The 14,014-nt window shown below is 41.2% G+C and overlaps 1 protein-coding gene across 3 annotated transcripts in view; it reads left to right on the top strand.

Moving 5' to 3' along the window:
• ankrd50l (ankyrin repeat domain 50-like) overlaps positions 1–14,014 on the top strand; it is a 144,627-nt gene that overhangs the window by 58,792 nt on the left and 71,821 nt on the right. The gene's annotated exons all lie outside the window — the stretch shown is intronic.

Genomic DNA, 14,014 nt, shown 5'->3' with positions numbered 1-14,014 from the left:
TGCACGCACACACACACACACACACACAGACACACACACACACACACACACACACGCACAGACTTAAGACTGAATGCTTCTCGTTAAAGGAATAGCAGACCTAATATGTGTGTCATTGTTTTCTAGGAATGTTTCCTTGCTAAGATCTTTTACAAAGCTGTTCAACAGGGCAGCAGAAGACCACTGTTAAAATACTGAAACCCTGAATACATTAAGAGGCTGAAGCAAGTGTCAAATAATGCATGTGAGTAATTATAATACCTACCTAAGATATAAAAATCTACGTAAAGTGATTAAATGTAAATATATTGTAAATGCAATAAATTGAAAGCATCAACCAACAGATCTGTTTCCTGATCCTTTTGTTCTATTTCATGACTGAGACATCTGATAAGTCAGCTTAAAGTCCAAATCAGAGTTGAATGATGCTCAGCTGCATGAAAGTGACTGGAGTGTACAAGGACACACTCTAGAAATTACTCTGGGAAATACATATATCATAGGTTTCAATGTTTTACTTTTTCTCAATGAGGTCTTTTTATGCTTCTCTCACCTGAAGTCATGTGTTGTTGTCTTTTTTACATGGCTCTGTTAAACACTTGATACCACCAGCAATTATTCCCTTACTAAGTGTTGCCAGGTGCAACCATCTCTGCCTGTTGACACTGTAACCACAAACATGCAACATACAACATCCCTGACATAATGCAATACACAAGACAGGATGATGACTCTTTCTATCCAGTTTAGGTTGCCATTCAAAGTGATACAGCAGTGGACTCACTGGTTAAAAGTTGCTTTAACATCTGGTTCATTTGGAGAAGTTGTTCCGAGCCAGGGGTCCTTTTCCTCCTTGGTCCCAGTTGTTTGGACATACATGAACACAGCAATTACAATCTGATGTCGAACAAAACAAGCGAGCTGATATTGTTTAAGAGGTGGTCTTTAGGTCACTTCCAATCCAACCCTGGGACTCCATTGAGCTATGCAACATCACAGCTCAGAGGACTTTGACGTTCTCATCACTGGAACCTCAACTTTGCAAAGCTAGTCTCGTACCTTTGCAAAGCCTACTGCTGTTAAAGTTTCTTGGCCCTTGGGAGGAACTGCTTAGCAGAGCGATGAAGGCTCCTCTCTTTCATGCACTGACTCACAAGTTTGTAAACTTCTTTAGTTTTGTGAGTGATGTCCAACTTCTGACAAATATGCTCATCTACCCAAATGTCTATGAGGCATTGACCTCCTTGTGGCTCCAAGCCAACCTACGGCTACAGATTCCCACAATTCACAGTGCGACCGGTACACACAGCATTTGTTAACCTGCACAGTGGGAGAAGGAGCCTGTGACGTAATGATATGACGGTTTGTGCTTGGGCCTGCTTTGAACACAAAATGACCAGAGGGAAAAATGTAACAGTGGATCATTTTATCGTCTGAATCAGAACAAAGCAAACAAGCTACAGGAGTGAAAGCACCATCAAACTTTAACCTGTTGCTCATGTCTGTCTTTAACATGCTTTGGGGAATCCAAATTGGAAGCATCATGCAAAATTGTTTTGATTTTGCCAACTTGTGTATTCAGTCAGAATTAGCTTTTAGAAAGGGTTTTGTATATATATATCTGAAACTATTGCCTTGTCAAATTAAAAACTATGATTATTAGTTTATATTTGTACACCCAAGAAGTCAAAGCAGCATTCAACTCAGTGACTTTATAGTCAGTGTACTGCAGGTAAACTTAACTTCTCTCTTTGTTTCCATTCAGTGACATTAGTTTTCTCAACCCTCCTCTTACTTTGTCCAAGTACTAATTATTTTAACCTTGATTTCCAGTACAAGTCAAACACGTTGCCACATGTCTGACTTTTAATAAGCGTTGTCATATCTTTGTGTTTGCGGTCTGGTTTAAGTGGGAGCATGTTTGACTTTGTTTCCAACATGTGTCTCTAACGTGGACGGTCCACATTGTCTCTCACTGTCCTCCTCTCCTGCAGCCTCTCATCTCAGAGTGTTGTTTGCCTCCGCTCTTTGTCGCCCTGTTTCACAGCACTTAACCAGTCAACGTGGGGAGTCCTTGGCTGAGGAAGTCCTGAGCCATAAATTTCACCTCCACAATGAGCCGAGCACAGGGGCTGGTCAGGACCCCCATTTACTTTCTAACCCAGCTTTTATTCCTCCCCTCCCTAAATAACATCGGGCCCTCCTGTGCCGTCCCACCCTGAAACTCCCGATCCCCTCCGTCACCCCGGCTTTCTCAGACCGAGCCGATACAAGGGGGTTACCGCTGGGCCCGCCGGCCCGCTCATTAAGCATCGTGTTCTCTCCCACCCATCCCAGCCCTCTGTCCTATTCACACCGCCGCCCTCATTACAAGTTTACAGGCCACCATCAAACCTCATTACCCCGAATGTGCCGGCTAAAAGACAGCTGAGAGGGTGTGTGGTCACAGGAGGAGGCATTGTCTTTACAAAATCTGGAGGTATCCCTAAAGATTTGCAAATGATTTGGATTAGGGGCGATATAAGGCTGATTTTAAACTGAATGGTTAGTTTTAATGTGCTGATATTGTAGTTACATATTAAGTAAAGCACTCTGGTATCCCCACGCTTCTTTTCTTTAAGCCAATTCGTTCAAAAAATGCCTTAAAAAGATGCACAAATACAAATGTGCCCAATCCAGAGACAATAAGCTTTGTTGATTAACTGGATAACGAGAGAAAAATGTGAATTTCAGGGAAAAGAAAATAATTAAGTTCCTCTCTTAGTGTTTTTATTACTCTACTCTAAGTAACAGAGGAATTACAGGATGGATCACACAGTACTGACCAACAATATCAGCATATTTAGTATTTTCACTCATGTGTCACTTTGATAGTCATCTCTCCAACATAAAATACACACATTTTCTCACAACTCAAAACTGTAGAAGAAAACAGTGCTAATGTGCACTGTAAGAAATCAGCAGGTAATCAGGTAGCTACAAATAGACACTCTTATTGGTCCACCGCACTTCTGACATTAAAACATTGAATACTATAATACTTTGATAAATGAGATCCAAAGTTAGAAGGACTGTTTTTATGGTAGCTGTCTTAAAATTAAAACTTTACACATTATAAACCTGCTTTTCCTTAAGCTGGTACTGGTTGATGGTAAAGTAGTGTATTTTATATCAGCACTCTCTGAACAGAGCCTTTTAACATTTATGAAAACATTTAAACGAGCGGGCTCCAATCATATGTTTGTGACATTAGAAGACATACATTTAAAAAATGTCTGCAGGCAGTACACCCGAGTTTGAGAGATGACATACTACACATGGAGGGTTTGAGTATAAGATGCTTTAATGATGCATCTAAGTCAATTCTTCTGATATAAAAAACTAGGACAGTGACAACGATTTACCATTTAAAAGCAGTACTTTTCTAACAGCTGCATTGCATGAGGATTTTTCCAGAGATCTGCCCACAACAGTCAGGTGATCACACATCTTTCAAAGGGATTTTGAGTTTTATATTTTCAGCTAAAAGATCCCTAACGTGTGTCGCCTGCTATGCTGAATATACAGTCTGATATGGTGCCACACGTTGTGGTATTAATCTGTTGTTTGTCTGACCTGAAGCTTAGTTTTAGTAAACTGTTGCATGCTTCTACTTAATGTTGGACTACAAAACTTTACGCCCACATGAGCACTGAAAAAGGAAAGTCATTTGTATTAGTTTCAGCTCTTTTTATGTAAGCTTGATTTCAGACAGATTTACAGAATGTATTAATATAGTTTTTATTTTCAAGAATAAAGTCCTATATTCAATTACCAAACTTTCATAATCAAAGTTAGAACTTCATCAATTCACCAACAAGTTGTCATCTATTGAATTCATCCCCGGCTTTGATAACTGATTAAACCTGATGAGTATTTTTACAACTAAGAACATCAAAATATCATGTTAGTGCTTCTTAAAGGTAACTATTTTCTGATTTCTCTTCTCCTTTATGACAGTAATCTAAAACATTTGATGTGTGAACATAACAAGACATTTCTAAGACACCATCTTTGGCTTTGGGACGCAGCTAAAGATGATCAAAAGACATTTTATAAACCCAACCACATATCCACTTACCATAAAATAAATACTTTATGTAATATGTATGAATCCATGATTAAAAAATTGTTGGAGCCCTTCTTTCTTTCTTTATGTGTAATTCACTTTAGGTCCCCATGCTAATATAAGACTAATACAAAAGTCTCTGATTTTGGACTATGATCCTAAACAACAAAGAAATAAAATCAAAGAGAATTAAGAAAGTTTTAATAATCTTTCCCACACACTGGGTGAAATACACAGCGGTCAGATTAAGTCAAATTAGCAGTTTAAAGCGGGCCAAAATTAGCAACATCACGGGTGTGTTTCTCTTAAATGTGTGTGTGTGAGTGTGTGTCGCTGTGGTAATGAACCCCTGGCCCTCAGTTTGCCCTCTGAACCCTCGGTGGCCTTGGAAGCAGGAATTCCAGTTAACACATCACAGCTCGCTCCCCTTTTCTTCTCGTTTTGTGCTTCTGTCGCTTCTCGCCAAACGTTTGTGCGGGCCGTGTACGCGGCCTGACAGCCACCGGCCCTCGCCCTCCTCTGTTTTCCTGTCCGCTTTCTTCCCTTCCTTTCTCTCGCTCCTCTGTTTGGGCTTCTCTTTCTTGCCTCCTTTTCTGCTTAATTGAGTTGTTTGGCAGGCGGGCTTGTCAGACAGCGCCGTCTATGTGGGGAGTCTGAGGGGCAGGGGGGCACCGCCATTGTGCTCCCAGAGACGGGTTAGTTTTTCACCGTTACTGCTGCATGAGTGAGCATGGCCCAGATTCAGACGGGGGGAGCGGGAGTGAAATTTAGGTAATATCAGGAACGCCTTTTTTTCCCTTCATACTTTATCACTTTGGAGAATATCGACATTGTTGATGCAAAATTTGAAGCAGCTCATTGGAACTATTTTGTGCAAATATCAGTTTGATTTTAGACCCTGAAAATATAAAAATGATCAACAAAATTAAAAAAACAGTGACTAATATATCAAGACTAATAAATCTAATAATTTCCAATGTGAATTTAAGGACAGCAATTTAAAAAATGTAAAAATTTTGATTTAATTTTGAGTTTAAATAAGCATTCACAAATCGTTTAATCTGGATGAATTATGAACTTTAGATGTCGGAGGTAGAAGTGAGTCTCCTCGGTTTTTAAGTGCTGAGCAAACTTATAAATATCCCCTCCATACGAGGATGCAGAGTGGTGTGAAGAAGGCAAACAGTGAGTGTGTGTGCACTCATCAATCATCAGGATGGACGAGAGAGAGAGACTCAGAGGAGGACTCTCTTTTCACTTTCTTCTTTACGATGACGAGTGTGATCGTAAAGTGATCCTGTGAGTCTGTGCCAAAAATACAAACTTGGAACTTAAAATAAAAACACATAAGATAATCTAACCTTTTACATTTAAACTCTGAATACCTGTGTAATTTTATCTGGGTTTGTAAGTGATATTCATAAGCTGGTTTACTGCCAGCTGTTAAATGTATCATTGTAAGGGAATTCACAATTGGAATAGACTGTTGTTATATTTACAAACAGACTCTAAAGGATTTTTATGATGTTAATTTACATCTCTTTGTTTGTATGAAAACACTCAACTCAGAAATTCAGATTAACCATCACACTACCAAGATTTTTAAAACACTGGAACTGTCGACTAAAAGTAAACTTCTGTAAAAAGAAAACATAATCTGAACATTTTTACTCATTTCATCTCCAAAATAAAAAATTTCTAATGTCATCTAAAGCAACCTTTTTTCTTTATTGGATGGTCTAATTAATTTGCATATAAGTTAAAGCAAAATTTGACCCAAAACATGTAAAAAAAAAAATGAAATAGTTGCATCTATAAGAACTGTATTAGGCAACATAGGGTGCTTTTGACTGCATTGCATTAGTGTTTTCATTAATAAATCAATGATCAGACAAAGTCATAAAAAACTGGATCTGTGTTTAGGGAACATGTTTTATTTATGTTTGCTTTGAGCACCATCGGGAGCAAAACGTACGTCTTTGTGATGAACTTTCCTTCACTTGATTATAATTCACTCAGGTTTAATATTCCTCTTTAGAAAGATTAACAATAAAGAAGTTATGAATTATTATTTGGCCTTTTTAAAGTCTCATTATGAGGCCAGGTGTCTCCATGTGAGAGATCAGAATTTAAAACATCAGTCCAGAATGCTTCAATAATGATGTTCACTGCTCAATAAAGACTTTAAATCAAACGGGTGATACGCTAACGCTGAGACTTTTCACGGTGTAACATCTCTAATAAACACATTTAGATTTTTGTTTGTGTGATATGAATAAGGGACGTTAGGTTTAAGTGTCGTTTATCTCTCTGCTAACACTCTATCCTGATGTTAGTTGTGAGAAGTCACTTCACAGACTGAAGTTTCCTTGTTGCTTTGATGCTTTTTTTACTCTTTATTCTCCAGGTTGTGTCTTTTGTTTGTGTGTTGTTCTGTTTTTTATTTAGAGTATAGGTGAAGCTCGCTCGTCTCTCCCCTCAGGGTCAATGAACCTGTCCATCTGCTCACGCACACACCAAAACAGACAGCCAAGGGCAGAGGGGAGAGCGTTGTTTGTGTGTGTGTGAGTGAGTGTGTGTGTGTGTGTGTGTGTTATAAATATGGGTCTTTTTTTAATGGGTTGGGTGTGAAGTCAGTTTACATGATACAAGGTCTGGACCGGAGCCACTAGCCTTCAGCTCCCTCCCTCAGGTGGCCCCACCTTTTTTCACTTTAAAATTATACATACGCACACTCACACACACACACACACACACACACACACTTGGGACATCTCTGACAGCTACATCCCCTTAAACACACACACAGACACACTTAAGCCATCACACAGCCGTTCTCTTTCTGCTGACCAGCAGAAACCCTGAACGCCTCAACCCAAGGACAGTGTGTGTGTGTGAGAGTATGCGTATGTGTGTGTGTGTGCTACTCGGGGCCACAGTCCTCTCCTCCAGCCTGCTGGAATGCCAAAACCAGCCGGCAGGGTCAGCGCTGGAGTCAAAACACTTCAGAGGAACGCGGCGAGGCCGAGCAGCGTCGTGCATTTTGATCACACAGGTACAAGATTCTGACCCAAAGAACAATAAAGCGGAATGACTTCTACTTTGAAGGCTGCGAAACGCTCCGCTGTGAGTTAAAAGGTGGAGAACGTGTGTTTGCTGTGCTGCCTCAGAGGTCAATAAAGAGGGTACTGCTCACCCTGATGCTCTTGAACATTTATAAACAGAGCACTACAACTTAGAGGTAATCAACAACTAAAGATGGAACTTTATTGAAGACGTGTGTGTTTCTGAGCAGCACTGCTGTCAGACAGACATAATGTGATTCAGGCGACCACTTTTTGTTCTGCTTCTTGCCTGTTTGAAATTACGAGAATAAATGGTTTGTGTTGTTGTAACGTCTGTTCTTGGATTGGCCTGTTCGTGCTTTTGCGCAGCTGGGAGCAACATTTAACCATTTTGAGGGACAGGCAGGGTTACCCGTCTCTGGCATTGTTATTTTTGGGGTTGGAGCTTGAATAGTTTTGGAGCCCCTAACCTGGTCTGTTAATCTTACAAGAAGACAGGATTCCACATGATTTAAAGGTGACATATCACGCTTTTTTCATCAATATATATTGGTCTAAGGGGTCCCCAAAACATGTCTTTAAAGTTTATGCTCAAAAAAACACTTTGAAATCAGATTTTGGTCTGCCTGAAAAGCCCTCTTCTTCAGTCCTCCTCAGAACACTCTGTTTTCTCTCTGACCACGCCCCCTCAGGAAGTGGGTGTGGCCTCGGCTCTCCAGCACGTTGATCTAATGTTTACATGTTGGCTGAATATACACGGCTGCTCAGAGATCACGTTACTTCAACCCTCTGAATCTGATCCTGAATCTGATCCTGACGGAGAGGCGCCTGCAGCAGGACCTTTCTGAAGGATTGGTCACAGATTTAGTGTTTCTTGTTGTTTTATTTGTCAGTATGTCGACGTGTGTCTTGGTACACAGCTACACTACGACATGTAGCTATGTGGCTATGCTAAGTAGTGCTAGCACTTATCCATGGTAAATAAAAATCATCCACTAGATCTTCAAATCTGCAGACGTGGGGAGTAAAACCGACCTTTGTGTTTATTAAGACAGCCTACAACTAGCATGCCTCCCTCCTAAGCTCCTTGTTAGCACACATTTGTGCAGGTAATTAAAAAAGGGGGAGGGATTCAGTATTATTTTATACAGTCTATGGGCTGAACAAACTCCGAGCTCTGACTCCGTGACAGACCGGATATTGTTGTTACGTAACAAAAACACGGAAGTCTGAAACGGCTCGTTTCACACACATTTACAGAAAGGTGGAGAAATCAGAACAGGGGCAGAATGGATTTTTTTCATTCTTGGGGGGTTTGTAGACATGCCAGGGACACATATTTCAGGTAGAGAACCATTAAAAAGTCCATTTTGCATGATATGTCACCTTTAATAGTTTTTATCTTCCAGTGAAAAAGTACTACCTGATGGTTTGCCAATTATGCCCTCTGGTACAGATAGTCATGTCTAAGCAGGACAAATACAGACTTAAAATAATAAGTTCATAATAGTAAATAATATTTTATCTTATAAACTTGTCAAACTTTTCAAAGTTGCTTGAATAAATAAAAACATGTAGAAAAAACTGCAGGCCTTTTGAAGCCTTTCATTGTTGGAACAAGACACTAGAGGCGTCAATCTTTCAATATCTCCCATTTCGATTCGATTTTAACTCTTAGGACAACAATCCGATTCAAAATCAATTCTCAATTCAGACTGATTTGCAACTCTTGTCACATAAGGGTGCTTATTGCAGGGTTTATTTCAGTTGCTTGGATAAGTAGTTATATGACATTAAAGTAAAATGTGATTAAGTTCATGCAGAGTCTGTTTGAGGATGTTTTTTACATGTAATAACATAAACTAAGACAAAAGGTAACACCTGTTTTATGATGGACTTAAACAAAAAGAAAAATATACTTTACCATATATTGGAGGGCTTAGGACAGCTGCCTCTGTATATACTGCAGACTTGCTACTTCAAAATATATTTTCAAACATTTTACATATTTCTTAGATTTTTAAAACAATAACCCAACAATCCTTAACAGAACTTTAACTTATCAGGGATTATGATCTATTAGAAGATGAGTCAGATGGCGCCCCTGAGCTGCCACAGTATCTCTAGCAGTGGAGGACACTCTCTCACTGATATGTCGGGGTGCAGGTCTAAAGAAATGAAACGAGTAATGGATCTTGATATTCTTTTTGTCTCTTAAGAATCATCTGGCAGTTTGGTAAAGTGGTTGTGTGTGTTTGTTGGTCAGCAGCTATTGTTTTTGTTCTACTTCTTCAAACTCCAGACGTTGATACATGATATGAGTGCAAGCATTTGAAGTGTTCCCAAAGTGCTAAACTTTAACTTATATGGAAAATGTCATATAAAGCTCTTCTATACCCGAAGTATCCAAAGTGCACCAAAACGCTGGCCTTCAATGAAGACTAGACCGACTGAATTGCTTGATATTAATTAGTGACATAGAGAGCTAGCTTGTTAACGTTAGCAGCATGACTAGCTCGCCATGACCTACCCTGTGTACTACAGACGCCGGTTGATGGCAGACAAGACCAGCAGTGGGTTGCCGTGCATAAACTGGCTGTGATGTGTTTAAACATTGACAAGAGAGCTGCTCAACTAGTATAGCCAAACATAACACTTGGGATCAAGGAAACATTACCTCCAAAGAGTCTTTTTGCTCTGTTTTCCTTTAAAGAGACACACTTGCAGATTACAGGCTACCGTGATTCTGAAGGTTTCTGAGATGAACATTTCAACAGAAACATAGACCTTTACAAAACAGAGGTAGTGGTGGTTGTGTTTTGATGAAACATTCCCCTCTGTTTTAAGAAAGAGAAGTGTATACCCCTTTAAAATATCAAAGATTTTCTATATTTCTGCATTGAAGGCTTTGAATATGTTGGATTTATTTCTGTTACTTTAAGGTTGCTTGCTGAGTTTTGTGTGTGTCTGCTTGGTTCTCTGTATGTGTGTGTATGAGCGTGTGTGTGTGTGTGTGTGTTGGGCAGTGCACCCACCATCCTGAGTCCTCTGCTGGGAAGGTTATGGTCCAGTCCTCCTGTGTGCAGGTGTCATGGCTGGACCTCTTCATTTGCATACATTAGCATGCTGTCAAACGGAGCTGCTGCTGACAGCTTCCAGAGCCCACTGTCTTCCTGGACCCCGGCCCAATCCTGTCGGCATGGTTACACAGCACGGTGAAATGCGGCCCGGCGGGCTCGCGGCCAGGATGATCAGAGCTTCGGGGAGACGTTTTTCAGCGGACAGATATCAACCCGCACCAACGACCTCCAAATGTCACTGAGTGAGGAAACAGAAAATAGGAGTACATAAACGTTTGCAGGAACGCAGAGACACATAATGTTTGTTTACGTTTAACAGAACCAGAACATTATGGGTCGCTTTCTGCTTTATATCACCAATTACAAACCAAGAACATAAAGTATTCTAAATATAGGGAGCAACCCTTTTTTTTAGGACATTTTGTCATCATAGTGTCATTAAAGTTATATTTTGGGCTTTTACACCTTTATTAGAGTAGAGAGGACAATGGATAGAGCAGGAAACCAAGAAAGAGTGGGGGAAAGACATGCAAGAGGGGTGCCGGAGGCTGGAATCAAACCTTGGCCGCCCGCTATATGGGCATGCGATGTAACCATTAGGCTAAATCCACACCGCAAATATTGAAAAGAAAAACATGGAGGTAGGAGAGAGACTTTACCTTCTGCATGCAACCTTGTCTCCTTGAAACTAGGTAATGTAAACAGTGTTTAAGTGTTTCCCAATTACAATGTGATAACCAAGGGGCAACCTCCGGTCTAAAAATAAGAATCCAATGCGAAAGTGCTAAAAACTGCAGTTCATCAAGGATCCACTTGAGGCTGGCTCTGGAAGTACCGGAAAAAACATACACATCAATTCAAAAAAGCCGATCTTTACAGCAGAAATAAACATGTTTACAGCCTGGTACAAAAGACAAGTGTAGTCTGGATAGTTCATTTCTTGATTGGCACACACTGTACGGGCGGTGAATTTTTTTCTAAGGTGTCAATTTTGAAGATATTGAGATTACAAGTCTTCCAATGAGAGACACAGCTGACTTGATTGACGGGCGGGAACACTGTAGCTGTTGGCTAGGAGGCTCAAAGCCCGCCTCTTTACCTCACAATTGCTCAACAGCAGCAATATGGCTCCTGCTGACGATTGGCCTTAAAACAGCTCTTCAGAAACAGATGGGTGACGTCACGGATACTATGTCCATATTTTATACAGTCTATGATACAACCTTGTCTCCTTGAAACTAGGCACAATTCCAACGTGATAATAGATGTCGTTATTTCTCGACTCTGAAGACCAGCCTAAGACGGTGATTAATGCTTTTGCCACAGTGTCAACAGGCAGAGGTGAAATGTGCAAGACTCCTGTTCACGGATATATTTGATATGGTGTGTGCGATCCAGCTGTCCATAGTTTTGGCTCTGCTGTTGAGATTTAATCAACATTGTTATGGGGTTTTGACCAATCAGAATCAAGTGTTAACACATCCAGGTAAAGAAGATGAGTTGGTGGAGGAATCTTTTTCTTTGCCTTGATGCATCAAATCCTCACTTTTGTATTCCCCATGTAAGTTTTCTGCAGAGACACAAATGATTATAAAATCTTTGTTTTGACATCCATCACCCAAAGAGAGGCAGAGTTTGAGCTTTCTTTTTGGGGGGCTGTTTGATCAGAGCTTCCTCCCACTCCTTCCCTTCAACCTTTAAAAATAACTGAAGGTGAATCTGCTGTCTGATCTCTCTTTCTAAAACAAACCGCCCTTTACCCCCCTCCTTCCCTCTTCCTTCTGTCTCCATCCATTTTGTTCTTGGCAGTCATACCGGGACCTTTCACAACGACTTGTTTGGCCCCAGATTTCTGGACACTGGGCGCCAAGAGACACAGGAGCCAAAGAGTCAAAACGGACTCTCTCTCTCTCTTCCTCTCTCTCTTTAGCTCCTCCCGCCCTCTCATCTCTGCCTCCTCGGCGGGTGTTTGTCATCCCCCGCCGAGCCAAACAGACGTGTGTTTACCAGTTTACTGTAGCTGGCCAGGGAGGCTTGTCGGCGTGCAGGCCGGCGCTTTGTCTCTCACACTGTGAAACACAACAGCAGTTAGACTTCTCCCTGACAGCATGCTAATCGTCTGATTTAACTCTCCCATGTTTAATCATGAGGGGAAACAGAGGGAGAGTAACACATAGCGAGAGAAGGAGAGAGAGAGATTATGATAATTGGTTCAAAGTTCTTTTGTGTTGGATCCCATCTGTACACTTTTAGAGTGAGGTGTCACTTGCAACATGTCTGTTTCCTTTTAATGCAAACAAATATGAGCAGGAGTGCAGAATGATGACTTTCAGCTCTGACAGGTAACTTTCCCCGAAACATGCTTCTCTGCAACTTGTCTTATTTTTTGTCCATGTTGTATGCCGATGTTTGAAGGATGAGTTTTAAATTGATCCATCAAGAAGTAAATTAATTGACTGTACTCACACGGCGGCCATTTTTATCCAACATCGTGCGAAGGCTGGGAAGCTCTCATGCTTATAATGTCAAATTGATGTGTTTCAAGATTACATATACATCAAGGCAGGACATCTGAATGAGTTGTCTCACTGCTTCCTGAATGATTAGCAATTTATGGAAACCAATATAATGGAGATGTATCACATTTAAAGTTAAAGTATGTATACAGCATTAACCTATACGTTTGTGCAAGACTACAGCTAACATTACCTCCCAGCCACTTATTAGCCCACATATAGATATGTAGTGACACACAATACCAGGGCTCTCAAGTCTCACGCATTGAGCGTGAGACACACACATTTCAACTTGTTCACACGCTCACACGCCACACTTTGTATTTCTCATGCAGAGTTATTACTAGGACAACGCCAACCAAGTGGCGCCGCTTTTCCTTAAACTGTGGAAAATGTAGGAATCAAGTCGGTTTCCCGTAGAGTTCAGAATGAGCTTGCCACGCACCAGCTAATAAAAAAAAGGAAGAAATATAGCTACGCCCGCCAAAAATCTCACTCTGAACTGAGTTCAAAACTTGAGAGCCCTGCAATGCTTTAGGAAAGGCATAAATCTTTAGCTTATCGCAGTCAGTAACCAAGGCTAAGCTAGACATAGCTAACATTCAATTGCTTTTTTTGCTAACATTTACAAAGATAGCAGCACTCAATACAATAGAAAGATGCTAATTCCTAGCTAATAGTAGTGTTAAGGCTGATTTATACTTCTGCGTTGAATCAACGGCGTACCCTACGCCGGGGGTCCGCGTAGCTCCCGTACCTACGCTGAGGCCTACGCACGTAGCTGACGTGCACCTCCTCCAAAATGTAACTCCCCGTAGAGCCGACGTGGACCGCAAGCTCTGTGATTGGTCCGCTCGGCGGCTTTGTCTTTCCCGCATTTACAGCACTTCCGGGATCCCGGACATCGGCCGCACATCGGCCATGTATTTCATCTCCTCCTCTCTATTCTTCATGTAATCATGTCTGTATGATAAACAGCAACATGTATCAGCTGCAGATGAACATAACACGCTCTGAAACTCTGTGGAAAAGTAAACAGAGATCGTAGCGGGACCGGAAGCAGGCGGCCGGCTATCAGAGAGACCACACTGCCCTCAGGCGTTTCGGCGGAGAATTGCTGCGCGACACAGACACACCGACGCACAAGTATGTGGGGCTCATGTCCGCGTCAGCCCCTGCTGCGTAGGGGAGACGCAGAAGTATAAATCAGCCTTTAGCTGACTCACAGTGCTGTATGAAGGATTT

This window comes from Notolabrus celidotus, chromosome 10, assembly GCF_009762535.1.
Source record: "Notolabrus celidotus isolate fNotCel1 chromosome 10, fNotCel1.pri, whole genome shotgun sequence".
Lineage (NCBI taxonomy): Eukaryota > Metazoa > Chordata > Actinopteri > Labriformes > Labridae > Notolabrus > Notolabrus celidotus.
Note: the sequence above shows the minus strand (reverse complement) of the source record. Positions and strands in the feature narration are given on the sequence as shown.